Source organism: Balaenoptera musculus, chromosome 1, assembly GCF_009873245.2.
Source record: "Balaenoptera musculus isolate JJ_BM4_2016_0621 chromosome 1, mBalMus1.pri.v3, whole genome shotgun sequence".
NCBI classification, from domain to species: Eukaryota; Metazoa; Chordata; class Mammalia; order Artiodactyla; family Balaenopteridae; genus Balaenoptera; species Balaenoptera musculus.
In genome coordinates this window covers 115658441-115672635 of record NC_045785.1, presented here as the reverse complement: position 1 = coordinate 115672635, position 14195 = coordinate 115658441, and the positions used below count along the sequence as shown (strand labels likewise).

At 36.1% G+C, this 14195-nt stretch overlaps 2 pseudogenes; both read left to right on the top strand.

Annotated features, from left to right (window-relative positions):
• The first annotated feature begins 1945 nt into the window (after positions 1-1945).
• Positions 1946-5027, top strand: LOC118904022 (annotated as a pseudogene).
• A 5355-nt stretch (positions 5028-10382) lies between these two features.
• LOC118883385 lies at positions 10383-11346 on the top strand (annotated as a pseudogene).
• Positions 11347-14195: the final 2849 nt, after the last annotated feature.

Genomic DNA, 14195 nt, shown 5'->3' with positions numbered 1-14195 from the left:
CTTTTTAGTATTTTTCTTAAGATGGCTGTAACAACCCTTCCAGAGAAGATGAAGGAACATTTAAGAATGCAGAGGGCTTCCCTGGTGGCGCAGTGGTTGAGAATCTGCCTGCCAATGCAAGGGACACGGGTTTGAGCCCTGGTCTGGGAAGATCCTACGTGCCGCGGAGCAGCTGAGCCCGTGAGCCACAATTACTGAGCCTGCGCGTCTGGAGCCTGTGCTCCGCAACGAGAGAGGCCGCGATAGTGAGAGGCCCGCGCACCGCGATGAAGAGTGGCCACTGAGGTCTGGAAAGGAAGTATTCATTTCCTATGTTGAGGATGAGACACACTCTAAAGATTCAAATAATGAAGATTTGGACAGGCTTGAATTTTGGCATTGGACTAGGGTTTATGAGAAATCGCCATCTTTGGAGTTCTGGGCTCTGCATATTTATAATCAGAAATATCATCTAGTTATTCAGAGTTTACAGCTGTCTAAGATATAAGTGCTTATAAGTTTCCTTCCTACCAGTATTCTGGATTTTTCTACCTTTAATTATGCTTGTAAGTCTGATCCAAACATATTCATTAAAAAATAGCTACTTTCAAGTGCTTAATACATGCCAGGCGTTGTGAAAGACAAAATGTTGATACTGCTGTAATAGAAGCTCACAGTCTAGTGAAGTTAAACAAATAAGTTACAATAAGACATAATAAGGATTATGGTAGAATCCTTCTGTAGGACACACAGATGAGAATAAACCCAGGTGTGTGTGTGTGTGTGTGTGTGTTTGTGTGTGTGTGTGAATGTAGGGAAGGAGATGAGACCACAGCAAGATTTGTAGAGCTTCTGATAGGAGGCAATGGTTGAGCTGAAACTTGAGGAAAGCCTAGGAAGTATTCAAGTGAAGAAAAGGGAGTAAGAGTGGCTTCTAAGAAGAGGGTTAACATTCACATAAGCAATGACCCAGGAGAAATCAGGGTGAACTCTGAAAATTTCCATAGTGCAGCATGAGAGAGTGGCAGATGGGGAATATTGGATATACAGGTCTAAAGTTCAGGAAACATATCTGTGCTGGAGATCTGAAAGAACGGAAAACTACAGAGAGTATGTGTTCATCAACAACAAGGAAGGACATGGTTTTAGGGACCACAGCAGGAAGTTGGAGCACAGAGCCATTTATAGAATGGGTCAAGAAGATGAGTTTATAACACATAAAATAAGAAACAGTGTTACAACAAAACACCCGAGAGGAAGCTTCCATTCAGGAAGAAGGCAAACCTGGAGACGGTGGTTTCATGAGAGCCAAGGAAGATAATCTTCAAGTAGTAGCAATCAGTAGTTTCTGATGCCAAAGTGTAGTTGTAATGTAATGACTGAAACTTTTTCACTGTTTTGCAGTTACCATGTCACTGATACATAGGACAGAATGGCTTCTGTATAGTAGTAGAGAAAGCAGTCACACAGCAAGTGATTGAGGAGTGAACAAGATCTAAATGACAATTAATAAATTGTTAATGACAATTAACAGTTAATAAATTGTTAATATTATTCTTTTAGAAAGCTGTTCAAGGTAGGAAATGATAACTAACAAATATGGATCAATATTAATATGATGGACTTTGATACATTAATTCCTTTAATACTCATAATTCTGCACTAATATTTTTCAACTACAGAAGACTCTGAGGCTCAGAGAGATTATGTAACTTGCCTATTTACCCAACTAATAAGTGGCAGAATGAAAATTCAGGCTCAGAATGTTTGATTTGAACCCATGCTACTAATCATCATGCTATATTGTCTCTCAAACAAAAAGATGAGAGATATAGACAGGTTATCAGTTATTTTGAATCTGGGAAATGTCAAAACACAAAAATACCAGGTAACAAAATACCATTTACATTTATGCTGCACTGATTTTCTTCTCTGTTAGTTGGGTGTACCCTCTTCTTCATTCACAGGTAGCTCTTCTGGGGATATGGAGAGTGGAAATCTTTCGGCAGTGACTGAGTTTATCTTCACTGGGGTCCCCAAACTCCAGGATGGTGGCCTCCTATACTTTTTTCCTTTACTTTTCATCTACACATTTATTGTAATCAAGAACCTAATGATCTTCTTTGCTGTAAGGCTGGATGCCCATCTTCACAATCCCATGTTTAACTTTGTAAGTATCTTTTCATTTCTTGAGATCTGATACACCACAGCCACCATTCCTAAGACGCTCTCTAATCTGATCAGCAATAAAAACACCATCTCTTTCATTGGCTGTCTCTTGCAGATGTACTTCTTCCATTCACTCGGAAACACTGAAGGAGGCTTGCTGACTGTCATGGCCATTGACAGGTATGTTGCCATCTGAAACACACTCCATTACCTGACCATCAGGACTCCCTGACTATGTGCTCAGCTTTCTGCAGGATCTTGTATCTTTGGTTTCCTCATCCTTCTACCTGAGATTATGTGGATTTCTATCCTACCTTTCTGTGGTCCCTACCAAATCCATCAGATCTTCTGTGATTTCACTCCTTTATTAAATTTAGCCTGCACGGATGCCTTTGTGATCTTGGTGCAAGATGTGATTCATGCTCTCGCTATTCTAATAACAGGTCTGATTATTTCTCTTTCTTACATTCGAATTATCATTGTTATCCAGGGCATCCCTTCAGCTGAAGGTCATAAAAAGGCCTTTTTCACCTGTGCTGTGCACATTGCTGTCTTCCTGCTGTTTTTTGGCAGTGTGGCCCTCATGTATCTTAGATTCACTGCTACTTATATACCATTCTGGGACACCACCATTGCTCTAACATTCTCTGTGCTTGCTCCCTTTTCAACCCCATTATATATAGCCTGAGAAATAAGGACATGAAAGATGTTATTAAGAAGCTCCTTTGCTCCCCAAAGGTGTTTAATATATCTGGTATGTAATTTAGGCTGCAGTCCTCTATACAAAGGGAACTTCTTCACAAAATATTGAGCCCAAATAGACTAGGGTTTCAAAGAATTATACAATTAGTCCAACTTTCTTCCCCATAAGCTGGTGAATAGACTGGTAAAGAAAGTCCTCCAAGGACTTACAGAGATGACAACAATAACAATTCTATTTCTGACTTTCTAGGATCAGTGTAATTTTTTTTCTGTATCTATAGTCTTGTTTATTTGATTTTAATTTACTCTGTTACTTCAAAATGATTAATTGTATAAATGTTAATATAATATTAATAGGTATTACCTTTACTACTCAATGCCTTTCTTTGGTATTTAACCTGTCTTTACAATACTCTTAGTTTCCTTATGAAGCCCATGTAGTTCAGTGACAGTACATGATAACTCTCTGTGTTACTAAGGTGATTTCTCTAAGCCCTTTCAATAAGTTACTGGACATTAAGAAGAAGCAAGAATTCCTGGCACCCAGGCCATTGACTTTATCCCCCTATCTTTGTTTCTTTTTCAGTCAGCTTTGCTGACATTTAAAATACATGTACTGGCTGGCTTATTTCACTTAGTATGATAATCTCTATCTCCATCCATGTGGCTGCAAATGGCATTATTTCATGCTTTTTAATGGCTGAGTAACATTCCATTGTATAAATATACCACATCTTATTTATCCATTCATCTTTAGATGGATATTTAGGTTGCTTCCATGTCTTGGCTATGGTAAATAGAAAAGAATATATATATATATGTATATATATATATGTATACACACATACACACACACATATATATATGTGTGTATATATATATATATATATATATATACATATATATGTGTATATATATATCTGAATCACTTTGTTGTACACCTGAAACTAACACACATTGTAAATCAACTATACTTCAATTAAAAAAAGAAAAAAATACAGGTACTGATGTGATCTGCATGTGATACTATCATGACTGGGACATCATGGACTGCATTTGGTATTGTGTTAACTACTATAATAAAGCAGTTAGGAAGGTCAGATTCCTACCCATGGAAACTTATTATCTTATTTAGAATCAATGCAAGAGAGCGTTAAAACATAATAAATGCATATATTTCCATCTAAAGTCAATCAAATTTATTAATGATTTAATCCACCTCTCTAAAACATTGTTTATTTTTCCTTCCATGTTGTGTTAAAATATGTAATTTGTATAATATTTTTAAGATAATATATATGTGATATGATAATAAATATGTTAAAACAAAATTATGTACTAAAATGTATTCATGTTTCCACAATATATTCAAAACCCTCAGTTTAATTATGGTAAAGTATTTCACTGATTGGACATACAAATTATTTCTCCATTTTGTTTCTCTATTGTTTGTTTCTCTATATTGTTTTTTGACTATCACCATTCTTATAAATAGGGCAATTATCATTTTCTTGCATAAAGCCCTTTCCATTTTCAAAAACTTCTGTTTCAAGGTAAATTTCAAGAAATTGACATTAAAAGCAAATGTGCAAATATGTTTATAGCTCTTGGTAAAAATATTGCTTTTGTAAATGGTTGCGCAAATAATGTATCAATGTAACACTTTTGATACAACTTCAATAGTATGGAAACTGATGTATAGATTAAATGAAAGTCTAGTTATTCTGTGGAGCATATCAATTCTATCACTGGCAAGCTGAAATTGCAGTACAACTATAATAAGAAACTGGTAATTTGGGTCTTTGGTCCCAGTTCTTCACATCCCTGCAACAGATTTATAAACTCATAACTTTACAACGAATGGATTCATGGTGGGTAACATATACTTTCCTGTCACACAGATTTGGATTGGGCTTTTCCTTTAATTGACTATTGAGATACCAATGAATGTTACAGGTATTGAATATGTTCCTTTGTAGTTAGGTTTGCTTCAGATAGCTGCTTCCCTTTCATCACTGGACCCATATGAAGCCCTGTCTCAGAGTCACTGGTCCAGAGAACGAGAGACATGTGGAGCTGACCTGAACCCAACCTGCCTGAAGCCTGGTGCCTGGAGCCCAGAACGCAAAGCCCAGAGCCTGAAGTTGAGCATAGCTCATCCTATTGCAGCTGATTAACAGACTTATGTGTGTGAGGATAAATGATTATTGTTTTAAAAACCATGTGTGAAACACTTAATAAATTACTGTACTCTGCTGTGTGTGGGCTTTGTCTGACATTGTACCATCCTGAGATTGCAGAAATTTAATAACTAATGCTTCTTATCTGAATCTTAAGATATTCTTTCGGGTTGTAGGTATTTTAGAACTGTATTGTTAATAATCTTTTAAAATAATTCTATTATTTCCAGAAAGATTACCTGCATCAGATGTGTAGTTATTTAACCATGCTGCCTGTTCTTTTGTATGTTAAAAAACTTTTACACATTAAAGGGATTTGAGATCATTTAGAAATAGAGCAGGGGTGGAGTAGTGGAAAGTAAAGAGATGCAAAGGAGTCATTCTTTGGACATTACATTCTCCTTCCTACATTTTTTCTTCATTGTGTGGGTGGCTTAGAGTCACGTTGCACTTGATTTGTGTTTGAAAATAAAGTTATGGAATTAAAAAATCTTTCAAGGTAAAATGAATGCTAAAAAAACTCTTCAAACCATGTGGGAAAAAGAAATATGCACAACAGATTGAATTTTAACAAGTAGAAAAGACAATTCTACATTTTTATCCTTGTTGCTTGTCATATGTACATAAGCAAAATCTTTTGGGTTAGTCCAAATGTGGCACAAAATTCTTATTAATTCTATGTGATATTCTTTAACTAGTAACTGTTGTATTAGGAAAATTTGTGAGAGTGTTTTTGTCTGAACTCATAATACCACTCATTACTGCATATTTATTTAGCTTATTTTGAGTAAGAAAAGTCATTACATTTAAAGAAATGAAGGAAATGGATTACATTTTATTAATCTTTTTTATTCTCAGAAATTTTAGTGAATAAATGAATGAAAATGGAAACAATCTTAATAGGAGTAACATACAAAACTATTGATTTGCTTTAACATTTGGGGCACTGTCCTGCCTGTCATTTCTCTTCCCTGACCTTTATGCACAAAAAAAGAGGAAAAACAGGGAAAAATCTACATGATTAGCTAAAACACTGGCTACAAATTTCAATATGGAGCTAATAGGTGGAGCATATGGAAGGCCAATTATTTTTCCAAAATTTGGCTGAATGTCTTAGAAATAAGTAAGTAGATGTAAGCCCAGATCACTCTTTTTATTGTTCCACAAATCTCCTCCCCTCTACTGCATTAACATTCTTCAGATCTGACTCTTGGAATTTCAGCTTTTGATTTAGTTAAAAGCTAATCCAATCAGAAGTGCCATAGAAAAGGAAGTTAAAAAACAAACAAACAAACATTTATTTCAATGACTCAAGTTCCTGGATTTTCTCATTTTTCCTGGATTGGCGTTGCCTCAGATTGGGGTTCTCCTAATTACAGGCCTGAACTTTTTTCCTAATTGGAACCATTACGTGAATGATTGTTTTCTTACTTATCTTAACTCACTTGTGTAGAATTCCCAAGAGTCCATCTTCCCTTTCTAGTTAGGCTTAGGAAAAGATATACTTGTACACACAAAGGTGTGGGGGAGAGGGAAAGAGCTCTACAGGAAAGTCAGATCTTTTTAATCACTGACTGATGAAAGAAATATAGTTTAGATGGAGAGCTCAGGGTAGAAACATAGCAGCAGAGAAAAAGATGCTTGTCTCTTGTCTCAGTAGCTTTACATGGTTGACCACATCAGGGTAGAGAAAGATAGAGTCTTCACCCATGTTTATTCCAACTTTGGAACCCAACAGCAACAAGGTCAGTAAATTAACTAATTTTGGGGAATGGTAGATATCCAGAGAAAGAAAAATACTCACACATGACAATAGACAGCCCTAGTATGAATGTAGATACTGTGAGTAACTGTTGGGAAGGCTGGGCAAGGGGGAATCAGGAAAGATTGTTATAAGGCAAGTTAGTACAAAGAAAAATGATTTCAGTTACTAAATTTCCCAAGAAATGGGTGGGATACAAAGGGGGTCAAAGCTCATGGGATGGCTTTAAAACAACAAATGAGCATTGTGATTGATTTCTGAAATGTTTCAGGAATCAGTGTTTCAGGAATCAAGTGAGATTTCCAGTTCACTGTTGGGTATTAACGTCACTGACAATTGTACTAGACTTAACTTTACTGAGTTTTGGATAAAGATAAAGTGTTCACTGGGGAAAGTCTAATAGTTTTTCTTTTTGGTTTCGATTTTCCTTACCTTTTCTTTGGCTAGGCCACATCTCTTCAATAGAATAGGAAATTAGACCTGGGTCTGCACAGGGGCACTTTCTTGAACTAGTAGACCAGTTTAGTTCATAGGACCATAGTCACAAAATGTGGTGACTACTACCGGGGACATCAAGACTTATGGGAAAGATCAGATATGCATATGAAAAATCAATCTTTAAAAGGGAAAATTATTTTGAGGAAAAGATATATAGATATATAAATATTACAGGAAATAGAGTGATTAGAGACATGTGAGATTAGCTTGTTAAAACTAGAAAAAACACAGGTAGAATTTGGTTAGTTTAAAAAGGAGGCAGATTGGGAGACTGGGATTGACATATATACACTAATATGTATAAAATGCATAACTAATAAGAACCTGCTGTATAAAAAAAATAAATAAAATTCAAAAATTCAAAAAAAATTAAATAAAATAAAAAGGAGGCAGAGCTTGGAAAGAACAAGAGGATATTTCAGGCAGGAAAGATTTCTTTCAGGAATATTCAGAGACCAGAAAATGAAAGTGACATGTTTGGATTAATAACAGGTTTACTAAACTGGACTGGTAATGAATAATTTTTACAGCAACAGTAGACAAGATGGCTTTGTTTTCTGCTGAAATAACAAAAAATCGTTTCAGTGCAATATTAAAGAAAGACGATGTAGTTGGGAGTTTGATGGGACTTAATCACATAATCAATGAAGAAATATATCTATAGCTAATATAAATAATAGACCATTAATAAAGTGCCCTTTCCTAATGCACACACAACACAAAGTTATTAATCAACGACAGACAAAAAGGGAGCTTATTTTTTTCCTATCTCAGTGATTAGAAAAGTGTTATCCTAGAGGATTTGAGATTGTTTCCTTTTTAAAGAAGGGACAATTTAGAGGAAGAAAATGATGAGAATGTAAAACTTAAGTATAGGTGTGGAAGGGGAGTCACATGAGTAAACTGATGCTCTAGCAAGATAGATCTTGAGGGAATGGAGGCTTGTATGAGAAAAGTAAGACCGGAAGCAGAAACATTTGGAAACCCATTACAATAGTGTAGACATTATGACTAGACATTGAATTAGGGGTAAGACAATGGAAATAAAAGATATTGGTAATACAGCAAAAAAACAGTTAAGCAGACTTTGATGATTAATTAGGTTTGAGACATGATGGGACAATAGATGCAAAAATGTGTAAAGTTGGTATCTAGAAGAACAAAAATAAGAGAATCAGCAAGGGAAATTGGTTGAGTGTTGGGGTTAACAAAGTATCAGACTGAATGGCTTGAACAAGAATTTATTTTCTCACAGTTCTGGAAGCTAGAAGTCTGAGATCAAGGTTTTGACAGAGTTGATTTCTTCCAAGGCCTTTCTCCTTGGCTTATAAATGGCTGCCTTTCCTTGAATTTTCCTATAAGCCTCCTTCTGAAATTGTGTCCAAGTTTCCTCTTCTTATGACACTGGTCATATCAGATTAGGGCCCAACCTAATAACCTCATTTTAATTTAATAATCTCTTTACAGACCCTATCTCTGAATACAGTCACATTTTGAGGTATCGGGGTTAGAATTTCAACATATGAATTTTGGGGAAAGGACCCAATTCACTCCATAACAGGTGGAGGTGGCAACTTTGGGTCAAGGTGAGGCATCTAAGTGGGAGAGTCCTAAAGAAAATGTGGGGCTCAGGACTGAGATACAAAACAAGTAACTCTGGAGTCACATTAATTAATGAGAGTTGAAAACCTAAGGAGCTGATCAATAATCTTGAGTAAATGAGTTCTCTCTGAAGAAGGGAATATGGAATGAGAAACAAAGAACAAAGATAGAATTTTGTCTTATTTCCATAAACTTGGGAGGTGGAAGACAGAATAGCCAATGAGGTAAACCTGTATAATGTAGTGTGGAATAGGCAAAAGAAGGAAAGACTTCCAAGGATTGGGTGATTGACCTTCAAAGGTTAGTGGCAACAAAGACAGAGGGAGGCCATTGAATTTTCAATCAGAAAGTCATTGGTATAATTTAAGAAAAGAGATATGGAAAGTTGAAAGATAGTTGATTCAAAGGGATTCAGGAGGGAATGAAGACAGTAAATACATATTAACATGATAGAAAATAATGGTGTTGATACAAAGGAGAGAAATAGTCTGAAAAGAGATAGGACTGTCCTCTCAAGATAAGATTTGTGCATATTTGATAGCAGAAGAGAGGAAATCATTAAAGAAAGTAAAACAAATGGTTCTGAACAGGAGATAAAGGAATAGGACAATATATTAAAATGTGTTCTATTTAAACTGTATTCTACAGAACACTACAGCTCTCTCTCTCCACCCAACCACCCCATATAATTATACTAGAAGAGCTTTGCATTTATTTCTTGACATAGTCAGTTTCCATCAATTATTTCATTTGACTAAAGGCTTCTGATACAAAATACATTTGAGATCAATTTTCCTAGGAGATGGAGAAGGAAAAGAGAGATGAAAGAAAGGATGTGTTATTTAGAGGCAGAAAAGGGAGGAAGATGGAATTTATTAATGATGTCTGTCTTCATCATTAAAATATTCAATTAAATCATATGCCAAGAATCAGATGAGGAACTGAGAGTTTAGAAGGAAGAATTTTGAAACAGTTATGGGGAGATTGTTAGAAAATCAAGAAGACTTGAATATGAGCAAAAACATCACCTTGCTATTCTTTCACTACCTCATCTAGTTCTTTCTTTGTCTAAATGCAGTGGTTTTAAAATATGGTCCTCTGATCAGCAGGATTAGCATTGCCTGGAAATCTGTTAGAAATGAAAATTCTTTGACCCTACCCCAGACCTACTGAATTAGAAACTCTCAGGATGGGGACCCGTAATCTCAGTTTTAACAAGCCCTCCAAGTGATCCTGATGCATGCTGAATTTTGAGAATCATTGGTCTAATATACTGGCTGTGTTTTCTGACTGTATTTTTTTTTCCATACTCCAATTTTAGTTGTAAGTATCTATGGAATATGGAATATTCCTTCTTCTTCTACAGCCCAAATACACGGATTTATTCAGATGCTGGCATTTGGTAAGTGTACTCACTCTATGACCAATAGTAAGCATCTCCTAGAAGGCTTGAGTGCAGTAGGAATTGAAATCTCATTTCTCACCTGGAGATGGAGAGCCCCAATCAAACCACAGCTCAGTTTATCTTCTCTGCTTTCCCTTATTCCTGGGGAGATCCTGTCATCTGTTTTGTTCCACTGCTCTTCATTTATGTTTTCATTGTTGTTGGAAACCTAGTCATCATCACAATGGTCCAGCTGAATACTCACCTCCACACTCCCATGTACTTTATTAATGCCCTTTCTTTTCTGGAGATCTGGTAAACCACAGCTACCATACCAAAGGTTCTGTCTTGCCTGCTTAGTGAGAAGAGTATTTCCTTAAGTGGTTGTCTCCTGCAGATGTATTTCTTTCATTCCACAGGCATGAGTGAGGTTTTGTCTCCTGACAGCTATGGCTTTTGACTGTTACCTGGTCATCTGCAGCCCTCTTCATTATCCCACTATCATAACCTCTAAGCTACGTGCCCTGCTGACTTTAAGCTGCTGTATTTGAGGCTTTATCATGCCCCTCACTGAGATTGCCTGGATATCCACACTGCTATTTTGTGGCTCTAATCACCTTGAGCATATCTTTTGTGACTTCCTCCCAGTGCCAAGCCTGGCCTGCCCAGACACACAAGACATCATCATGATTCAGGCAGTGGATGTTGTCCATGCAGTGGAGATCATTACAGGTGTGATGCTCATTTTCACGTCCTATGTTGGTATTGTGGCTGTAATTCTACGTATTCGTTCAGCGGAGGGTCATTGCAAGGCACTTTCCACATCCATCTCCCACCTCACTGTCTTTCTGGTTTTCTTTGGCAGTGTGGCTCTCATGTACCTACACTTCTCTGCCACCTACTCCTTATTCTGAGATACAGCCATTGCTCTGGATTTTGTAGTTTTGTCTCACTTTTTTTAACCCCATTATCTATCTGAGGAATAAAGAGATAAAGGAAGCTATAAAAAAAACACATAAGTCAAGCTAACATCATTTTTCAAAAGACCAGGGACCTCAAGTAAGATCTAGCAGTTGGGAGTCTATATAATTGTTGGAGCCTTTTTATCCTCAACTCTCTGCAATACGTCTTTCCCATCAGCCTTTTGCTAAAACGGGTCTCCCAAAAGTCACCAATAAACAAAATTCACTAATAACTGAACGCAATAGTTTCTTTCAAACTTTATTCAATTTGACATATTTTGGATCTGACTTTTTTGATTAAGTTTTCCACCACTCAGTTTATTCAAGGTAAATTTAATTTGTGGAAGTAATCTGGGTAAAAATTTACTAATTTTAACAGAGTCGAGAATTCTGTTTGTAAGATATGGTAATTGAAAAACCATCTTCATAAGACTAAGTTCTCTCCATGGTATTCCCAATGGATATACCTGAAGGATAACCCTAACTTCTAATTGAGTATTCATGTATTGATAAATAACAGTCTAGATGTTTTTCAGCAGGTTCTATTATGAATCCCTTGTATGATTTATATCTTGGCAGTACTACACAATATTAATTTCATGTCTGTGTCAATAACAGGCAGTAAGCCCTGCGTCTACCTCTAATGAGCCTGTGTGTGTCAAGTTAGTGGAGGTTGTTTTGCTGAACCCCAAATCAACTTCATTAATATCAATGACCACTAGAAATGAGGAGAATGGATAGGCCTCTTTAAAACTGACAGAGAGAGAAACCCCGTAAAAGGGTTGGTTGCAGTTCTGTGGTAGTTAAGGACTATGGCAAAGAATCTCAGGCCAAGAAGGTCACTGAAGAATATTTTAAGTGCAATAAATGAACAAACAAAAACCTTGGCTCTAAAAAAAAGTAAAGTAATATAACTAATCTATTCATTAGCTAATCAATATTTTTTCATGATAAATTGAAAAATGTAATCCTTGGTTTCACTGTAATCAAATGTTTTGTACTTATTAATTAAGCAATAATATCAATAAATATCTACTAAGTAAATAAACCAATATCACCATGCTGCATTCTGATTGTCCCAGACAACTGATCAACCATATTGGACAACAGTGCTTCCCTTTCAATCTCTTCTCCCTTGGATTTCAGGGTGCTGGACTCTATTTTTTTTAATCTTATTTTGTTTGAGGGCTCTTTCTCTTGTGGATTCTTCTCTTTATGCTTCATAAAAGGTGCTTTTCTCCAAGGCTCACACCTCATGGGGATGCAATAATAAAGCTGATTACTATGCAAATCTTAGTAGATTTTCACTCTTCCCTAGCCCACCTAGGAATCCTATGGTAGTCAGCCTCACTTCCCCACTAGTGTGCCATAGCCATGCCCTCATCCTCACCCTTGTCTTATGATGCAAAGACAGAAGTAAAGGGAAATGTCTTATAAGAAAAGGATAATGCTATCTGATAAAGAATTCAGATAGAGAAGAGAGAAAATGTGAGAAAAATCATAGGTTGTGGGTGGAGAGGTCTTGGTAAAGGAAGGTCTTCAGAAAGTATACTTAGTGTAAGAAAATAAGGGAAGAGGGAAAAAGGGATATGAGAAGTGTTGCTGGGTTTAAATAGTGTATGTATTTTTAATGTTCTACATAAAACATGAGGAATGAAATTACTGATTGATTAATTATTTTAACTGTACTTTTCTAAGTACAATATTGTTACAGAATTGATATACATAAATCTCCAGCATATGAAAGGGTTACACAGTTTTCTTATCTGTTTTGTCTGTTTTAAGATTTTGTAGTATATAATCAATTTCTCAATAAAAGTCCAATTAACAATCAAGTTAAGAAGAATAAAGGGAACTTTATTTGAGCCAAACTGAGCATTATAACCAGGGAGACAGGCTCTCAGAAAGCTCTGAGAACTGTTCCTCCTGTTAGAGGTCAAAGGCACAGTCAGATACATTTTCGAGACAAAATATCATGCATCAAAATGGCATATTGATATTTTACATAAAGTTCAACAAGGATACATAGTCCAGGCAAGCAGTTACAAAGCAAGCATCAAGTCATCATGACTCCCTACAGAGTTGGGAAAGGACAATATTTTTTTTAAAGAAGTTACATTGCTAGGGTCAGAAGAAAGGAAAAAAAAACGATCTTTACGGTCCAGCAGACACTCCCATCTTTGAGAAGTTCTTTTTGATGTGTAATGCAGATGCACACTGCACATTATGGAGAGAGAGAGGAGGTCCAAATGGACAAACAGAGAGAATTTTATGTTTAAAAGTTCTTGTACTGCCTTAAAATATAAAATTTATTTATCACTTTCCTAGTCCCTCAAAATTTATCATTGTCCCTAAAAATGCATATAGCTGAAACTACCTTTTTACATCCCTACTTTCTCACCTTCTATCTGCTCTCCCAACTGAGACTACTTTATTTCTTAAAACTTAGATCTTATTGCTTTACTACGCTGCTTATAAAGGTTCTAAGATTAAATACGCCCTCACTCCAAATTGTGAATGTAATTTTCCTAGCTAACCTGTGTGTATCTGTGCATGCGTGTGTGTGTTCATGTGTGTTGAATAAAGAAGATTCCAAACTGAGAGAAAAACAAAAGGAAAAGAAACAGCGTATGGCAGTGTCTGATGGTCAAAAGTAAGGACACCATTCAGAGGGGAGATCACGGCGCTAATCTACTGGTGGAACTTCTTACAGTGATTTTTTTTGAATTCACGTTGCTGAGGGTTGAGCAGTGAGTTCTCTCACACTGCTTCCCACCTCACCAACCTGCTTATTATATTTTATGATATTTTGGGGAGATTATATTAAATACATAAATAAATGAATGAAAGAGTATATAATCACTTACTGAAAATCCTTCATAACTAATGACACGTAATCTGAAGATGGCTATTTATGCTCACTGTTAACTACTTTCCATCACTTTTTTAAATATCAG